Source organism: Apium graveolens, chromosome 10 (genome assembly GCF_009905375.1).
Source record: "Apium graveolens cultivar Ventura chromosome 10, ASM990537v1, whole genome shotgun sequence".
Lineage (NCBI taxonomy): Eukaryota > Viridiplantae > Streptophyta > Magnoliopsida > Apiales > Apiaceae > Apium > Apium graveolens.
In genome coordinates, this window is record NC_133656.1 from 61,153,312 (window position 1) to 61,168,434 (window position 15,123).

Genomic DNA, 15,123 nt, shown 5'->3' on the forward strand with positions numbered 1-15,123 from the left:
TTATGGATTTCTTTAGTTAAATTATTTTGATGCCTTAGTGTGTGATGATTGTATGATAACCTATTATTGGTTGTGCGTATTCGTCTTATGAGCGTCACGAACTTATAAGATAGTGTGTTAATTCTTAATGAAGTGAAAGTGAAATTAAGGATTCAGAACTTTCCATGCTAGCATAGGTTCATGTATTTGTTATGCATGATTCGTAGGTAATTTTAACCATCTTACTTGCCCTATATAATCAAGATAGATAACTTGTGCTTAAACCGTTATGTTATCAAATTCTATAGATATATAGGGTCTCAATATAATTGGTGTCTATTCAGCTTCTATCTCTTTTGTGGATGTCTGGTAGTATGGTACTCATGCAACAAAAGTTGGCGTTTATCAGTTTCGTGTTGTCTGATTAGTGTCATCACCATTGCATGCTAAGGTTGAGAACAACAAGGCTATTGAATGAAGTATTTAATGAAGTTAAAATCCCATGTTTGTCATATATATTAATTCAACCAATTTTATTCTCTTAGTTATAATTGTTAGTTTAATTCTTAGTTATAAACAACCTCTATTTGTTAGTTTAATAACCATACATTGTTGCTTAAGTGCATGAATTAATTAGTTAACCAAGCCAGTCTTTGTGGGAACGAACTAGAAAAGATTTTATACTACTTGCGAACTCGTATACTTGCGTTTATTATTAGCGTGTGTTTAGTGACTAACAAGTTTTTGGTACCTCTGCCGGGGACTGCAGTGTTAATTTATAGTTTATGTGCTTTCCATTAGTGGTCGTTAAAGTTCATTGACTCGTACATTGTTACTTATTTGTTTCCTTGCATTATTTCAGGTACTCTAGCGAGGGTGTATGCATATGCGTTCGCGTACTCGTAAGAGAACTCTAGATAAAGCCCATGAAGAACTTGTGGTGGTTCAAAGGGAAGTTTTTGAGGAAGAAAAGAAGGTAGAAGAAGAAAAGAAAGTCGAGGAACTAGCTTTAGTAGAGATGGGTGATCAAGCGGAAAATCCTAAGGCTTTGATGGACTATTCTCAGCCTAAGATTAATGACATTCAGTCAAGCATCATCAGGCCAGCCATCAGGGCTAATACTTTTGAGATCAAGTCAAGCACGATTCAGATGATACATAACTCAGTTCAGTTTGGGGGTTCTCCTACTGAAGAACCCAACATGCACATCAGGGATTTCATTGAGATCTGTGACACTTTCAAATTCAATGATGTGAATGAAGATGCTATCAAGCTTCCATTCTCTCTGAGGGACAAAGCTAAGTGCTGGTTACATTCTCTACCAGAAGGGTCTATCACCACTTGGGAAGATCTTGCTCAAAAGTTTCTCACTAAATTCTTCCCTATGGCGAAGACTGCTACAATCAGGAATCCTCTTACTCAGTTTGCTCAGCAAACTGGAGAATCTCTGTGTGAAGCTTGGGATCGATATAAGGAGATGCTAAGGAAGTGCCCACACCATGGCATGCCTGATTGGATGATTATTAACTGCTTCTATAATGGATTGGGTACTACTTCTAGACCCATGCTTGATGTAGCATCAGGAGGAGCCTTGTGGGCTAAAAGCTACGATGAAGCTTATGAACTTATTGAATTGATGGCTTCTAATGAGTACCAGAATCCTTCTCAGAGACTGACTCAGGGAAAGGTAGCAGGAATTCTGGAGTTGGATGCAGCAACTGCTATAGCTGCCCAACTTAAGGCTCTGACGTTTAATTACCTCTTTTTCTTTAGCTAACTCCTTTTCTAGATAAGCATGCTTTTTTAACAATTTTTCTTTAACATAAACAACATTATCTCTTTCTTTTTGAATTTCTAGCATGGAAGGCTACTCAATTTCTAGGTGATCATTCCTTTTCTTTAACTCAAAGTTTTCACTCTTGATTCTATTATTCTCTAAGGTTTGATCCCTATAACTAACATGCAAAGATTTAAGAAACAATCTTAATTAATAGATATCATCAGTATCAAAACCAAGGGTAGTCTGAGGTACCTTTAATTCAACATTATTAGCCTTACTATCAACATTTTCCATGAGAGAATAGTTGACCCCATCATCCGAATCTGATGAATCATCCCAGTTTTTCTTCTTTGTGATCAAGGCTTTTTTCTTCTCAGCTTTGGGTTTTCTACAGTCAGCTGGAAAGTGTCCAATTCCATCACAATTGTAGCATTTTTCCTTTGACTTATCAAGTTTTCCAGACTTTGATTCCTTCCAGTCAGTACTTCTCCTGTTATTCCTCTTATCCGAGTTTGAGGAACTGGAACCTTTTCTGGAAAATCTTTTCCCTTTCTTGAAGTTATTGTAGACCATCTTCTTGAAGCTTTTAACCAGTAGAGCAAACATTTGTTCCATGTCTTCATTGTTGTCATGATTACTGTCAGTATCTGATTCATTATCAGTATATAAGTCATCATCAGAGTTTGATGATTCAGTATTTGACTATGCAATCATAGCTTTTCCTTTGGAGTAGCCTTTTCTCCTAGCTTTCTCTTTTGGCTTTTCTTCAACTTTGAGGGCAACTGGTCTAGACTTGGATCCTTTTCTCTTATTTTTTTGCTCCATCTCTAGTTCACGAGTTTTCAGTATTCCATAGATCTCATCTAGAGCTGTTTTATCAAGTTCATAATTATCCCTTATTAATGTGACCTTAAAGTCCCATTTTTGAGGGAGTGGAAGAAGAAACTTCAAGTTTGAGTCCTCTAAACCATATTCCTTGTTGACAAGAGACAAGTCATTCAACAGCTTCTGAAAACTGTCATAAATCTCAGTTAAGGAATCATTGTCTTTTAAGTCAAAGTGCTCATATTCTTGAGTAAGTACTGTCCTCCTGTTCTTCTTGATAGCAGTTGTGCCTTGACACTTTACTTTTATAGCATCCCATATCTCCTTTATTGTTTTACATCCAATAACCCTATTGGACATAACACTATCAAGATTATCATGCAAGATGTATCTGAATTTTGCATCCTTTGTAATAGATGAAATATCTTCAGGAGAATAGTCCTTCTAGTCTTTGTTAGCTATCTTTTCTGGTTCTCCTGCAACAGAAACAACTACCTTCATTGGTTTATGAGGACCATCATAAATCCTGCTTAAATATTCAGGATTTGTGGCTTCCAAGCACATGGCCATCTTGACTTTCCAGATTGGATATTTATTTATCTTCAGGATTGGCACCTTGATTGCTTCATACCTACTCATATTGCTGCTAATATGTGATGTGGCTGGAGGTGGTAGTTGTGGATTATGTGGTGCTTCTTTGTCTGCCATTAAAGATTGATTTACAGATCTTAAATTGTTTCTGTGTCAACAACAAGCTCTGATACCAATTATTAGGTCTGTAATCAACTGTAGAGGGGGGTGAATACAGTTTATCTAAATAATTCCACAATCTTTAACAGAATCAACAGTTTTTATATTAACAGATAAAAACTAATTACAAAAGTACTCTCTCAAAGGATGAACAATTATCCTTGAGAGCTCCTAGGTTATGCGAATGATATAACAATGTCGCAGTGCATATAACATGAACCTAATATGTGCTTTATATATAGGACAGATACACAATCAATAAGGAATCCTATTTTATTACAATAAGGAAACCTATTACATATCCATTTATGATTGTTTCTGAGATAAAGTACTTCACCTCCTTGAAAGCCTACTTTCCTTTTCCTCCTCAAATATCTACTGAAGTGACAAATCCTGATGACATCATCTACTGATCATCAAGTACTGATATAAGTACTGATGACATCATTCTTCAGTTAATATTGATATAAGTCATGATAAGAACTTCTGATAATTTCTGTCCATATATCATCAATTATATCTAACAATGTGTAATAATTCTCAAGATAATGATCATTCTCAAATTATGAACCAGTTGCATTCTCAAATAAAATTGTCGATTTGGATCCTCATACATAAACAACTTCTACTTTCGACAAATTAGAACTATTATGCCTTTTAAAATAGATGCAATCCAATCGAGTAATATTCCATTAACAAGCTGATTTTCATAAAACGTGAAGCTATTGATGTCATTTCTGGTTCAGGATTGAAGTTTAATAATCACGTCAATGGCTATTTGCCTTCTGAATTCAAAGAATTCTTAGGTAAACAAAAGAAACTAGAAACAATTTTACTGCTAAGAAGTTAGGATCCCCAAAAATAATATATGTAATCTGCTTTTGATTAAGAAGTGTTTGTGGTTGAGATAGATGATATTTTCTGGATTTATCGGGTTTCTAGTCCATTCTAGGAGGGGGTTCTCAGATATCTTTATTTTCTTTATTCAGATTCTTTACAACTTGTTTATATTTGCTCCAAAAGTTTCTTCATGTTAGGTCCAGAGTACACATACAGAGGATGGTGAATATATATCTATCGTTTTTAATCGATTAATGTAGTGAAAAAATAAATCAAACGATTCAACACACATTATTTGAGTTAAATTCTTATATTAAGAAAAATAACCACGAGGGTTTTCTTACAACACAAAATATAAGATACCATATGCTACCTATCACTCTAAAAGGATAAAGCTCTAATCAATAATATTTGACACAACTTTTAAAGCTTGATCTAATGAGTGTAATCAATATTGTAAGACTTAAATGGCGTGACAAGATTTAGGTACCACTTCCCCTTGTAAAATCAACAGATCGAATAAAAAAAGTTTAAGAAAATTTTTGCAGAGTTTCTTTGCTTTTAACTGTTGGAGAAGTCTGTTATTCAATTCTTCAATCTGCTGAGTATATAGTAGATGTGACTTGATTAAAAAGACAAGGACAGGTGGCTTAATTTGTTCCAAGCATTCAAATTGTAGGAGCAAAAAATTGACCAAGGAAACCACTACTAATCGATATTTTGTTAAAGTCGATTATCAACTCCCTTTACTTTATTCTTACAAATCAACCAAGTGACTGAGAGAAATAAACACGCGGGTCCTTCCAGAAAGCAAGCTTTTGGCCAATATGATTTAACTCGTAGACAACATATTATGTCGACTAGTAGTTTGATGATTTACCATTTCTTTATTTAGAGCACTCGAGTAAAATCAATTGAAACCATTTTATGGGCTCCACATCCATGTACTACTCGACAGTACAAATAAACATGAATTGAGTAGCCATTCTACTAATCGACTAACAGTAATGTCAATTGAAAGAATATAGCAATTCTATAAACACCTAATTCTCTAAAATAGAGACAAGGATCGTAATCATTATATTTAATTATCGAGATTAAACCGAAGACGGAAGCGTACCTGAATCCATAAGGCGATAATTGTGAGGATATCTGAATATCGATAATGTTCTTGATTATTGTCTTCCTCAACCAAGTACTCCTTAGGGTTTCTCAATAGCTCTCTCTGATGGGTAGAAGATAAGCCATGTAACATACTTCATATATTGGGGACTATAACCTTTTTTATATACCACCTAATTAAATCTCCCATTATAATTTAATTGGGCCTGGTATTGGGTATCCACTTATTAGGTTCATATAATAAATTAAAATCTAATTGGTTTCTTATTTGATCACTTAATTTAACCCAATAAAATAAATGGCTAATATAATTGGTATATTTATATGTAGCCCATAAATTAATTATTATTATTAAAATAATAAAAACAATCTCCCACTTGGGCTTCATATGAATCCAGAATCATATATACAAATCTTTAGTGCGTAACTTTATGATATTTATCGTTCTTAGATTTTACCAAAATAATTTGGTCCGTCTACTATATATGCATGAGATTCTGGAGGCATTCGTCACAAACTTTACGTGACTAAACCTTCTGTGGTCACCAAAAAAATATATTCAATGACATGAATCAATGTATGGATAAGTGACATGGAAATTACATACAATGTGATATATAATGTCTATTTCCAAATAGTCCTAAGTCAATCTCCAATGAGATTGATTTCAATTTTCTCAACTCGATGTTAAACCATAATAAGAAAATTGAACAAAAGTATAGTGACATTTAATAAAACTTCATCAACTGTATTCTGTAGAATATAAACAACTCAATATTTATTACATAAAATACCAAAAATACAAACATTCACTAAATCAAAGTATCACAGAAAGTAACACCCATAAGAGCAGTATGCTCGTGAAAAACCTTAAGTGTTAACGCCTTAGTGAGCGGATCTGCAATCATGGAGTTAGTCCCAATGTGTTCTATCGAAATATGTCCACTCTGAATCTTTTCTTTAACAACTAGGAACTTAATATCTATATGTTTTGCATCTGTAGTGCTCCTATTATTGTTTGAATACTCCATTACTGATTTATTATCACTAAATATCTTTAATGATCTTTCAACACCATCAAGGATACGCAAACCAGTGACAAAATTTTGAAGCCAAAAAGCTTGATTGGATGCCATAAAACATGTTGTATATTCTACAGCCATGGTGGATGAAGTTATGAGCGTCTGTTTGGCATACCTCCATGAAATTGCTCCACCATCCAGTAGATAAACATAGCCCAAAGTAGATTTTCTTTAATCTTTGCATCCTCCAAAGTCAGAATCTGAATATCCAATGATTTCTAGATAATCTGATTTCATGTATGTGAGCATATAGTCTTTTGTTTTCTTCAAATATCGTAAGACTCGTTTCACTACTTTCCATTGCTCCATTCCCGGATTACTTAAATATCTTCCCAACATTGCAACACTGAATGCTATGTCAGGACGAATACAAACTTGAGAATATATTAGGCTTCCCACTGCCGATGCATATGGTATCCTTTGCATTTCCCTTATCTTAAGTTCATTCTTGGGACACTATTTCAGACTAAATTTGTCCCCCTTAGACACAGATGTATCCATTGGGGCACAATCTTTCATGTCATACCTTTTCAGGATCATTTTGATATAGCTCTTTTGTGACAAACCAAGAATACCTCAAGAGCGATCTCGATGTATCTGAATTCCTAATACAAAAGAGGCGTTACCAAGGTCATTCATCTCAAATTGACTAGTGAGAAATTTCTTAGTATCGTTCAATAAGCCTATACCATCAGTAGTAAGTAAGATGTCATCAATGTATATGAGAAGAAAGATAAATTTGCTCCCACTGAACTTGTGATATATACAATGTTCCACCAAGTTCACTTTGAAACCATATGATGTGATAACATGATGAATTTGTGATACCATTCACGAGAAGCCTGCCTGAGACCATAGATGGACTTATTTAATTTGCAGACCATAGTCTTTGGATCTCCAATGACAAAGTTTTCTGGTTGCACCATATTAATTGTTTGGCCAATGTTTCCATTAAGAAACACCATCTTTATGTCCATTTGATGTAGCTCGAGATCATAATGAGCCACAAGTGCCATAAAATTCTAATTGAGTCTTTCGTGGAAACCGGAGAGAAAGTCTCATTATAGTCGATACCTTTTTTGAGTGAATCTTTTGGCGGCTAGACGAGCCTTATATCTTTCGATGTTACCACTCGAATCCTTTTTGGTTTTAAATACCCATTTGTAACCAATAGGTTTTAAGCCTTTAGGCAACTCTACAAGATCCCAAACATCATTGTCTTTCATAGATTGCATTTCTTCATTCATGGCATCAATCCATTTTTGAGAGTTAGGGCTCTGCATGGCTTGTTGAAGATTTACATGATCATCTTCCCCAATGCCAATTCCATCTTCATGTTCTTGTAGAAAAACAACATAATCATCCGAAATTGCGCTCTTTCGCTCTCTAATGGATCTCCTTAGTGACACCTCTTGCTATTCATAAAGTTGTTGATTTTTCTCAATTGGTTCATCATGGGGAATTTTAGTGTTTTATTGAACCGGAGGGCCTTGAACAATGATAGGTATCATAATCTGATCATTGCTCTCGGCAGAGTCATAAATAGGATCATGGCTATCTTCTTCAAAGATAATAATTTTACCTATATCTTCCTTCCCAAAATCAACATCCTCAAAAAATCTTGCATTATCAGTCTTAAAGAAGGATCTAGTAGCGGGATCATAAAACTTAAATCCGCTAGTACGTTCCGGATACCCAACAAAATAGCAACTGACCATCCTAGAGTCCAGTTTCTTTTCATTTGGCCTATATGGTCTGGCCTCGGATGGACAACCCCAAACATGTAGATGCTTAATACTAAGTGTTTTTCTAGTCCAAAGTTTGTAAGGGATTTTGGCCACTGCTTTATTTGGAACCCGGTTAAGAATATAAATTGAAGTCTTTATTGCATCTCCCCAAAGTGACTCGGGCAAGAAAGAATGACTTATCATACTTCTCACCATATCTTTAAGAGTACGGTTTCGCCTCTCAGCAACACCATTCATATTTGGTTTTCCTGGCATAGTGTATTGAGGGACAATTCCATATTCCTTTAGAAAGTTAGCAAAGGGTCCTGGATGTTTCTCACCTGATCCATCATATCTACCAAAGTATTCACCACCATGATCAAATCTGACAGTTTTAATATTACTATTTAGCTAAAGTTCAACTTCAGCTTTATATTCTTTAAATACGTCCAGAGCTTGTGACTCCTCATGTATCAAGTATAGTATCCATACCTAGAGTAATCATCTATGAATGTGATAAAATACCGTTGACCGTTCCAAGAGGCTGTAGGGAATGGTCCACATATATTGGTATGAATCAGTTCCAAGACACTTATAGCTCTATTGGCACCTAACTTTCTCGAGTTTGTTTATTTTCCCTTAATGCATTCAACACAGACTTGAAAGTCACTTTAATCTAAGGGATCAAGAATTCTATCATTCACAAGCCTCTGAATTCTCTATTTAGAGATATGACTTTATCTCTTGTGCCACAACATAGAAGAATTCTCAGTTAACTTACGCTTTGTTCCTCTTGCACTTGAGTGCAAAATTTCATTAATAAAAGCAACGGTATCAAACATATAAAGATTATCAATCAAAGAACCGGTGGCAACCACATTTGAATTTAAAGAGAAATACACTTTATTATTTCCCAAAGAATAAGTGTAGCCATATTTGTCCAAATAATAAATAGAAATAAGATTTCGTCTAAAAGATGGTGCAACAAATGTCTCAAATAAATCCAAATAAACACTAGTTTTTAATAATAATCTAAATGTTCCAACAGCTTTAACTGAAACTTCATTGTCGTTGCCCACATAGATGAATCTTTCAGCATCAATTGCTTTCAACTAAGGGTTCATAATCACGAACTTCCGAAGTATAATATCATAGAATTTAGAGATCAACATCAGAGTGATTCATGAGCTTATAATCGTAGGATCAAAGAAATATACCTTTTATATACCACCACAAGGATTCATGAAGGATGTTTCAAATGATCATGCCTTCTGATTCTTTTCACAATTCTATCCATTCCAATCTCATTAGCTTAAAGCAGTTCATGTTGGTTTAATACAGAGAGGTGATAAGAACTAATCTAAACTAACAAGATTGACATAAATCAATCAGAGTTAAAATTACAAGATCAAATATTCATGCCAAGAGTGTAATTAACAAGACCTTACCAATGTTAATCAGTCACATCAAGACTGAATCAATTAAACTATACTCTGACATAAAAATAACACAATTATCTCTAGTTATGCTGCACATTTATTCTAGCACATGTACTAATAATCAGAAAATTAGAGCTATCAAGGACTCTACTATCAAAGTGACTCCATGTCTAGTACTCAAATATCACACAGAGCATTAAATAAAAGCATGAGTGATATGTGTGTGCTAAAATAAATATCAATATCATAAGTATTTGCATCAGAGAAAACACATACCATGAAAGCATTAAAACAACTTATGTATTGCTTCAAAAACTGTAAGTTACTTACCAACTAACATATAACATGTAAAGCATGGTAATCAATTAATTGGACAAATTCAACATGCCAAGTTCACTAACCAACTTATTGAAGGTAGCTTCATCAAGTGTCTTCGTGAAAATGTCTATAACTTGATCCATTGTGGGAACATAATAAAGTTTCACAATACCATTCATTTTATGCTTTCTAATAAAAGTGATACCTTATTTCAATGTGTTTACTCCTAGAGTTCTTAACATGAATGTTTGAGATTGTTATGACACTAGTGTTATCACAATAGATACGAATATTCTTCAAGTCTATCCCATAGTCTCGGAGTTGGTTTCTCATCCAGAGAATTTGAGAATAGCATCTTTTAGCAGCAATATATTCAGCTTCAACAGTAGATGTAGAAACTGAATATTGCTTCTTACTAAACCAAGAAACCAATCTTCATCCGAAAAATTGACAGCTTCCTGAAGTACTTTTCTGATCAATCTTACAACCATCATAATCAGAATATGTGTAGCCGATGAGATCAAATCCCGTATCTTTAGGATACCAGATGCCTAGATTAGGTGTACCCTTCAGATATTTGAAAATTCTTTTGAGGGCTATCAAATGTGATTCATTCGGATCATCTTGGAACTATGCACACAAGTATGTTGCAAACATGATATGTGGACGACTAGAAATCAGGTAGAGCAATGTTCCAATCATGCCCCGATAGTTAGTGATATCTACCTTCTTACCAGACTTGTCTTGATCAAGTTTTGTGGCAGTTTCCATCGGAGTCTTTGCAGGTGTTGAATCTTCCAGATTATATTTCTTCAGAAGATCCCTGATGTACTTCATCTGACAAATGAAGATATCGTCTAGCTTCTAGCTCACTTGTATTCCAAGGAAGAAATTCAACTCTCCCATCATACTCATCTCATTTCTACTCTATATATGCTTAGCAAACCTTGCACAAAGTTCATCATTCGTAGACCCAAATATAATATCATCAAAATTGACTTACACAAGTACGATATCATTTTTATGCATTTTATGAAACAGAGTCTTATCTATAACACCTCTACTGAAACCATTTTCAAGAAGAAATTTTGAGAGAGTGTTATACCATGTACTTGGCGCTTGCTTAAGACCATAAAGAGCCTTGAAGAGAAAATAGACAAAATCTTCAAACTTAAGATCTACGAAGCCAGGGGGTTGCTCCATATAGACCTATTCTTCAAGCTCACCATTTAGGAAATCACTTTTCACATCCATCTGATATACCTTGAAGTTTGAATGTCCTGCAAATGCTAAGAACATCCTAATGGCCTCAAGTATAGAAACTAGTGCAAAGGTTTCATCGTAGTCAATCCCTTCTTCTTGAGAATATCCTTTAAAAACCAGTCTCTCCTTGTTTCTTATAAAAATTCCATATTCATCAAGCTTATTTCCGAAAACCCATTTAGTTCAAATCATAGATTTATCTTTAGTCCTGGGTACAAGCTTCCAATCTTTCTGTCTTTCAAACTGATTAAGATCCTCTTGCATAGCAATCACCCAATCTGGATCTCCCAGAGCTTCATCTACTTTCCTTGATTCCATTTAAAAAAAAACTTAGAATAAAGACATTCATTCGAAGTAGCTCTTCTAGTCTGAACTCTTGACTCTGCATTCCCAATAATTAGATTAGGAGTATGAGATTTATTCCACTTATTTGTTCTAATCAAATTAGCTCTTGGTGATTCATCATTTTTAGTATTATGTTGAGTCTGACTAACAGATCCTTGTTATATTTCTTGTTCTGCTACCCCTAAGTTATTGCCAGTGTTATCTCTAGAATCTGAAGCTTGACTAGTCCCATAGATATTTTTAGTGTCATTACATATCTCTGGATCATTTCCACCATTTCCATAAGAGTTTGAATCAGAATTATGACCATTACAGAGTCATTTCCATTGTTATTACCATCTGGAACAACCTCAGGTTTTTCTTAATAATCAGAAAGATCTTCAACATCAAGACTATCAGAACTATCTTCCTTCTGAATACTTAGGAGCATGTCATCATCAAAGTTACATTAAGGCTCTCCATAACCTTTAGATCACTAATCAAATATACCCTATACGCCTTTTGACTCAAGAGAATAGCCCAGAAAGATGCCTTCTTTAGCCTTAGCATCGAACTTGCCAAGATGCTCATCATTCTTAAGCATAAAGTACTTTCTTCCAAACATGTTAAAGTATTTCACTGATGGTTTCTTCTTGGCCATTAACTCATAAGGGGTCTTCTCATACATCTTGTTAGTTAGGGTTCTGTTTTGAGTATAGCATACAGTGTTAATTGCCTCATCCCAAAAATAGGTAGGAAGATTGGCTTTATTAAGCATAGTCCTTGCAGCTTTAACCAATGTTCGATTCTGCCTCTCAACCACTCTATTCGGCTTTGGTGTCCTTGGTACTAAAAATTGTCTTGAGATGCCCTTTTCGATACATAAATCATTGAACCTTTCATTTCTGAATTTGGTACCATTATCTGATTTGATAGTACAAACAGGAACTCCGGCTTCTAACTCAATTTTCTTGATGTGATCAACAATTATATCAGTTGCTTCATCCTTTAAATGTATGAATAATACCCATGTGTATCTAGAATAGTCATCAGTAATCACTAAGCCATATTTTTTTCTTGACATTGACATGACATTGACTGCGCAAAACAAATCCATGTGAAGGGGTTGTAGTGGTTTAGTGATGTCATTCATTATCTTTTTCTTGTGTGATATTCTCTTTGACTTTTGTTTCTCTCATGTTTCACAAAGTCCATCAGGACTAAATTCTAGCTCGGTCAGACCTCTAACCAAATCCCTTTTAACCAAAGAATTCGTGGTTTTGAAGTTTAAATGGGTGTTAGGTCACACACACACTGTAGAGGGGGTGAATACAGTGTATAGGACACTCAAATCGAACTTTAAGAACTTAAGTAACAGAAAACAAACTTTATTGAAATAATAAACTCTGTTACAGTATGGAACTGTTACCTCTCAGTGACGAACAAATATCACGAGAGGTGCTAGGGTTACAATGAATAATCTTCTCTAATAATGATAACACTTATAGTGTAAACCCTATGTCTGTGTTTATATACTACACAGTTACAAGATAATCGCTAATTGATATGGAATATAATTCTGCTTCCTAAAATATATCAATCAGATATCTTTTCTTCCAAGTATTCCATTCTTTACAGAATTCCTTCTTCATGCATATCTCTTCTTATGTTTATCTTGATCTTCTTTCCTTTAATCAGCTACTGTCCTTATCTGATTATCCTTCAGCACTTAAGTTCTGATATTTATCTTCTGATGATTATCTCCTGATAACATAAGTACTGATATCCTTAAGTCCTGACTTCCAGTATAAGTACTGATCAACAGTTAAGTACTGATTTATCCTGTTCAAGTAAGATCTGAAAGCTAAACATAAAACATATTAGCCATGACATTATCAAATATATATAACAATCTCCCCCAACTTGTAAATTAACATAATATACAAGTTTAACAGATATTTGATGATGTCAAAAACATTAAGTACAAATGCATGAGAATTAGACTAGATAACTACAACTTACAGTCCTTAAAGCTTTTACCAATTTCAACTTCTGATAACAACTTCAGTCTGTATAAATATCATAATTTAAGCAGTTGTAGATCTTCGACTTGGCTTCATCATTTTCTGATCTCTCTGATGTCAGGAGTGGTTCTGAGATAGTTCTTCAACAAACATTTCTCAGCATATCTTAGTTCATCAATCATTCTCCTTTTGACATCTTTAAGCTCTGCATTATCTTCACCAGTTTGAAAAATTGTAGCTCTGAGATCATTGATCTTTGCTTTTCTCAACTCCTGATCTAGTCTTATGACATAAGCTTTGTCAGACTCCAGATTGAATTCAAGTCCCTTAATACCAAGATATGTTCTGATCTGTGTAGTATTAGGCTTCATATCAACAATATCACCATTGTGATATCTGTACTTTGGAACATATATACTGTCAGACCTAACAGAATAAAGCCTTTTCTGTCTCTGAATCTGTTCTTTTAAGTAGTTTGCAGCAGTCTCTGTTATTCTGTCATCCACTTGAAGTAAGAAAAGTACATGCTCCAATTTTTCAAAATACTTCAATGGAATGGCATTTTGTCTTATATGATAAACCCTACCATCTGTCATGAAATACAACATGATGTATTCTTTCAAGTAGGTATGGTAAACCATCTATACAGATTCCAGTTAATTCAATCTCTCAGGAGTTGCTCCAATACCTGGTTCACTCAAGGAAGTTGGATCATTGGTAGTGTTGTGTACTCTTCTTTCATCAGCACTTCCCAATCTGGTTTTATCTCTAGCTTCCTTTCCAGTAACTACTCTTGCTTCAAAACCACTTGCAGTAGTCTTCAAAGATTGAGTCTGTTTTGCTTTAGTGAATCCCGGTAGGAGTGTCTTTGATCTATTTTCTGATATCAAGTTAACTTGAGCTCTGTCAGAGGTTACTTGCTTCTTCTGAATATCAGAACTTACAATTTCTTGACTCTGAACAACTTGAGCCATGTCAGAGGTTGTTTTAAGAACTTTTCTTGAAGTCAGAGCAAGATCATCCTTTTCATCAGTAATTTCTTCTTCCTCAGGAGGTACATAAACCTTGATAGGTTCACTAACCTTTTCTTTACCCTTGGATCTATCTGTGGTTGTGATCTAGCCAATGTTGCTTCAGTATCTGTCCTTTCTTTGATCATAATGCCTTTGAGTTTTGGAAGTGAATTTTTACCAGAAGCTTCAGATTTAGATGTTACTTTCTCTGATTTAAGTCTAGCTTCTTCTTCCTTTAAACTTTCCAAGTCCATTCCTGGATTTTCTTGAAGAAATAACTGTCTTGACATTTCCTCATCAAGATCTAGAAGTTCATCAGAACTTATCCTTTTACCAGCAGCAGAACTTATTCTTTTCCCAATATCAGAACTTGTCCTGTGACTAGCTTGTCTTGATGTAAACCTTCTACCTTGACTATGACCGCTACCCATTCCAGAGTATCGTTGATCATCATTTCCATCATCCTTTCCTTGCAGTGTCTTGTTAGTGTTGCATTTGGACTTAATTACCTTCTCCCCCTTTTTGGCATCAGCAGGTAGTAAAAGAGAGATAAGTAATTCCACTGAGGATTGGATTTCAGTAAGTTGCGATTGCTGAGAAACTTGATTTTTCAGAATTTCATCAATCTGAGCTTGTT

The 15,123-nt window shown here is 34.6% G+C and overlaps 1 non-coding gene across 1 annotated transcript; it reads right to left on the bottom strand.

The window, feature by feature from the left end:
- Positions 1–1,378: 1,378 nt before the first annotated feature.
- Positions 1,379–1,485, bottom strand: LOC141694064 (small nucleolar RNA R71). The gene has a single exon (XR_012563396.1). It is a non-coding gene; the product is annotated as a small nucleolar RNA R71 (small nucleolar RNA).
- Between the last annotated feature and the right edge of the window lie 13,638 nt (positions 1,486–15,123).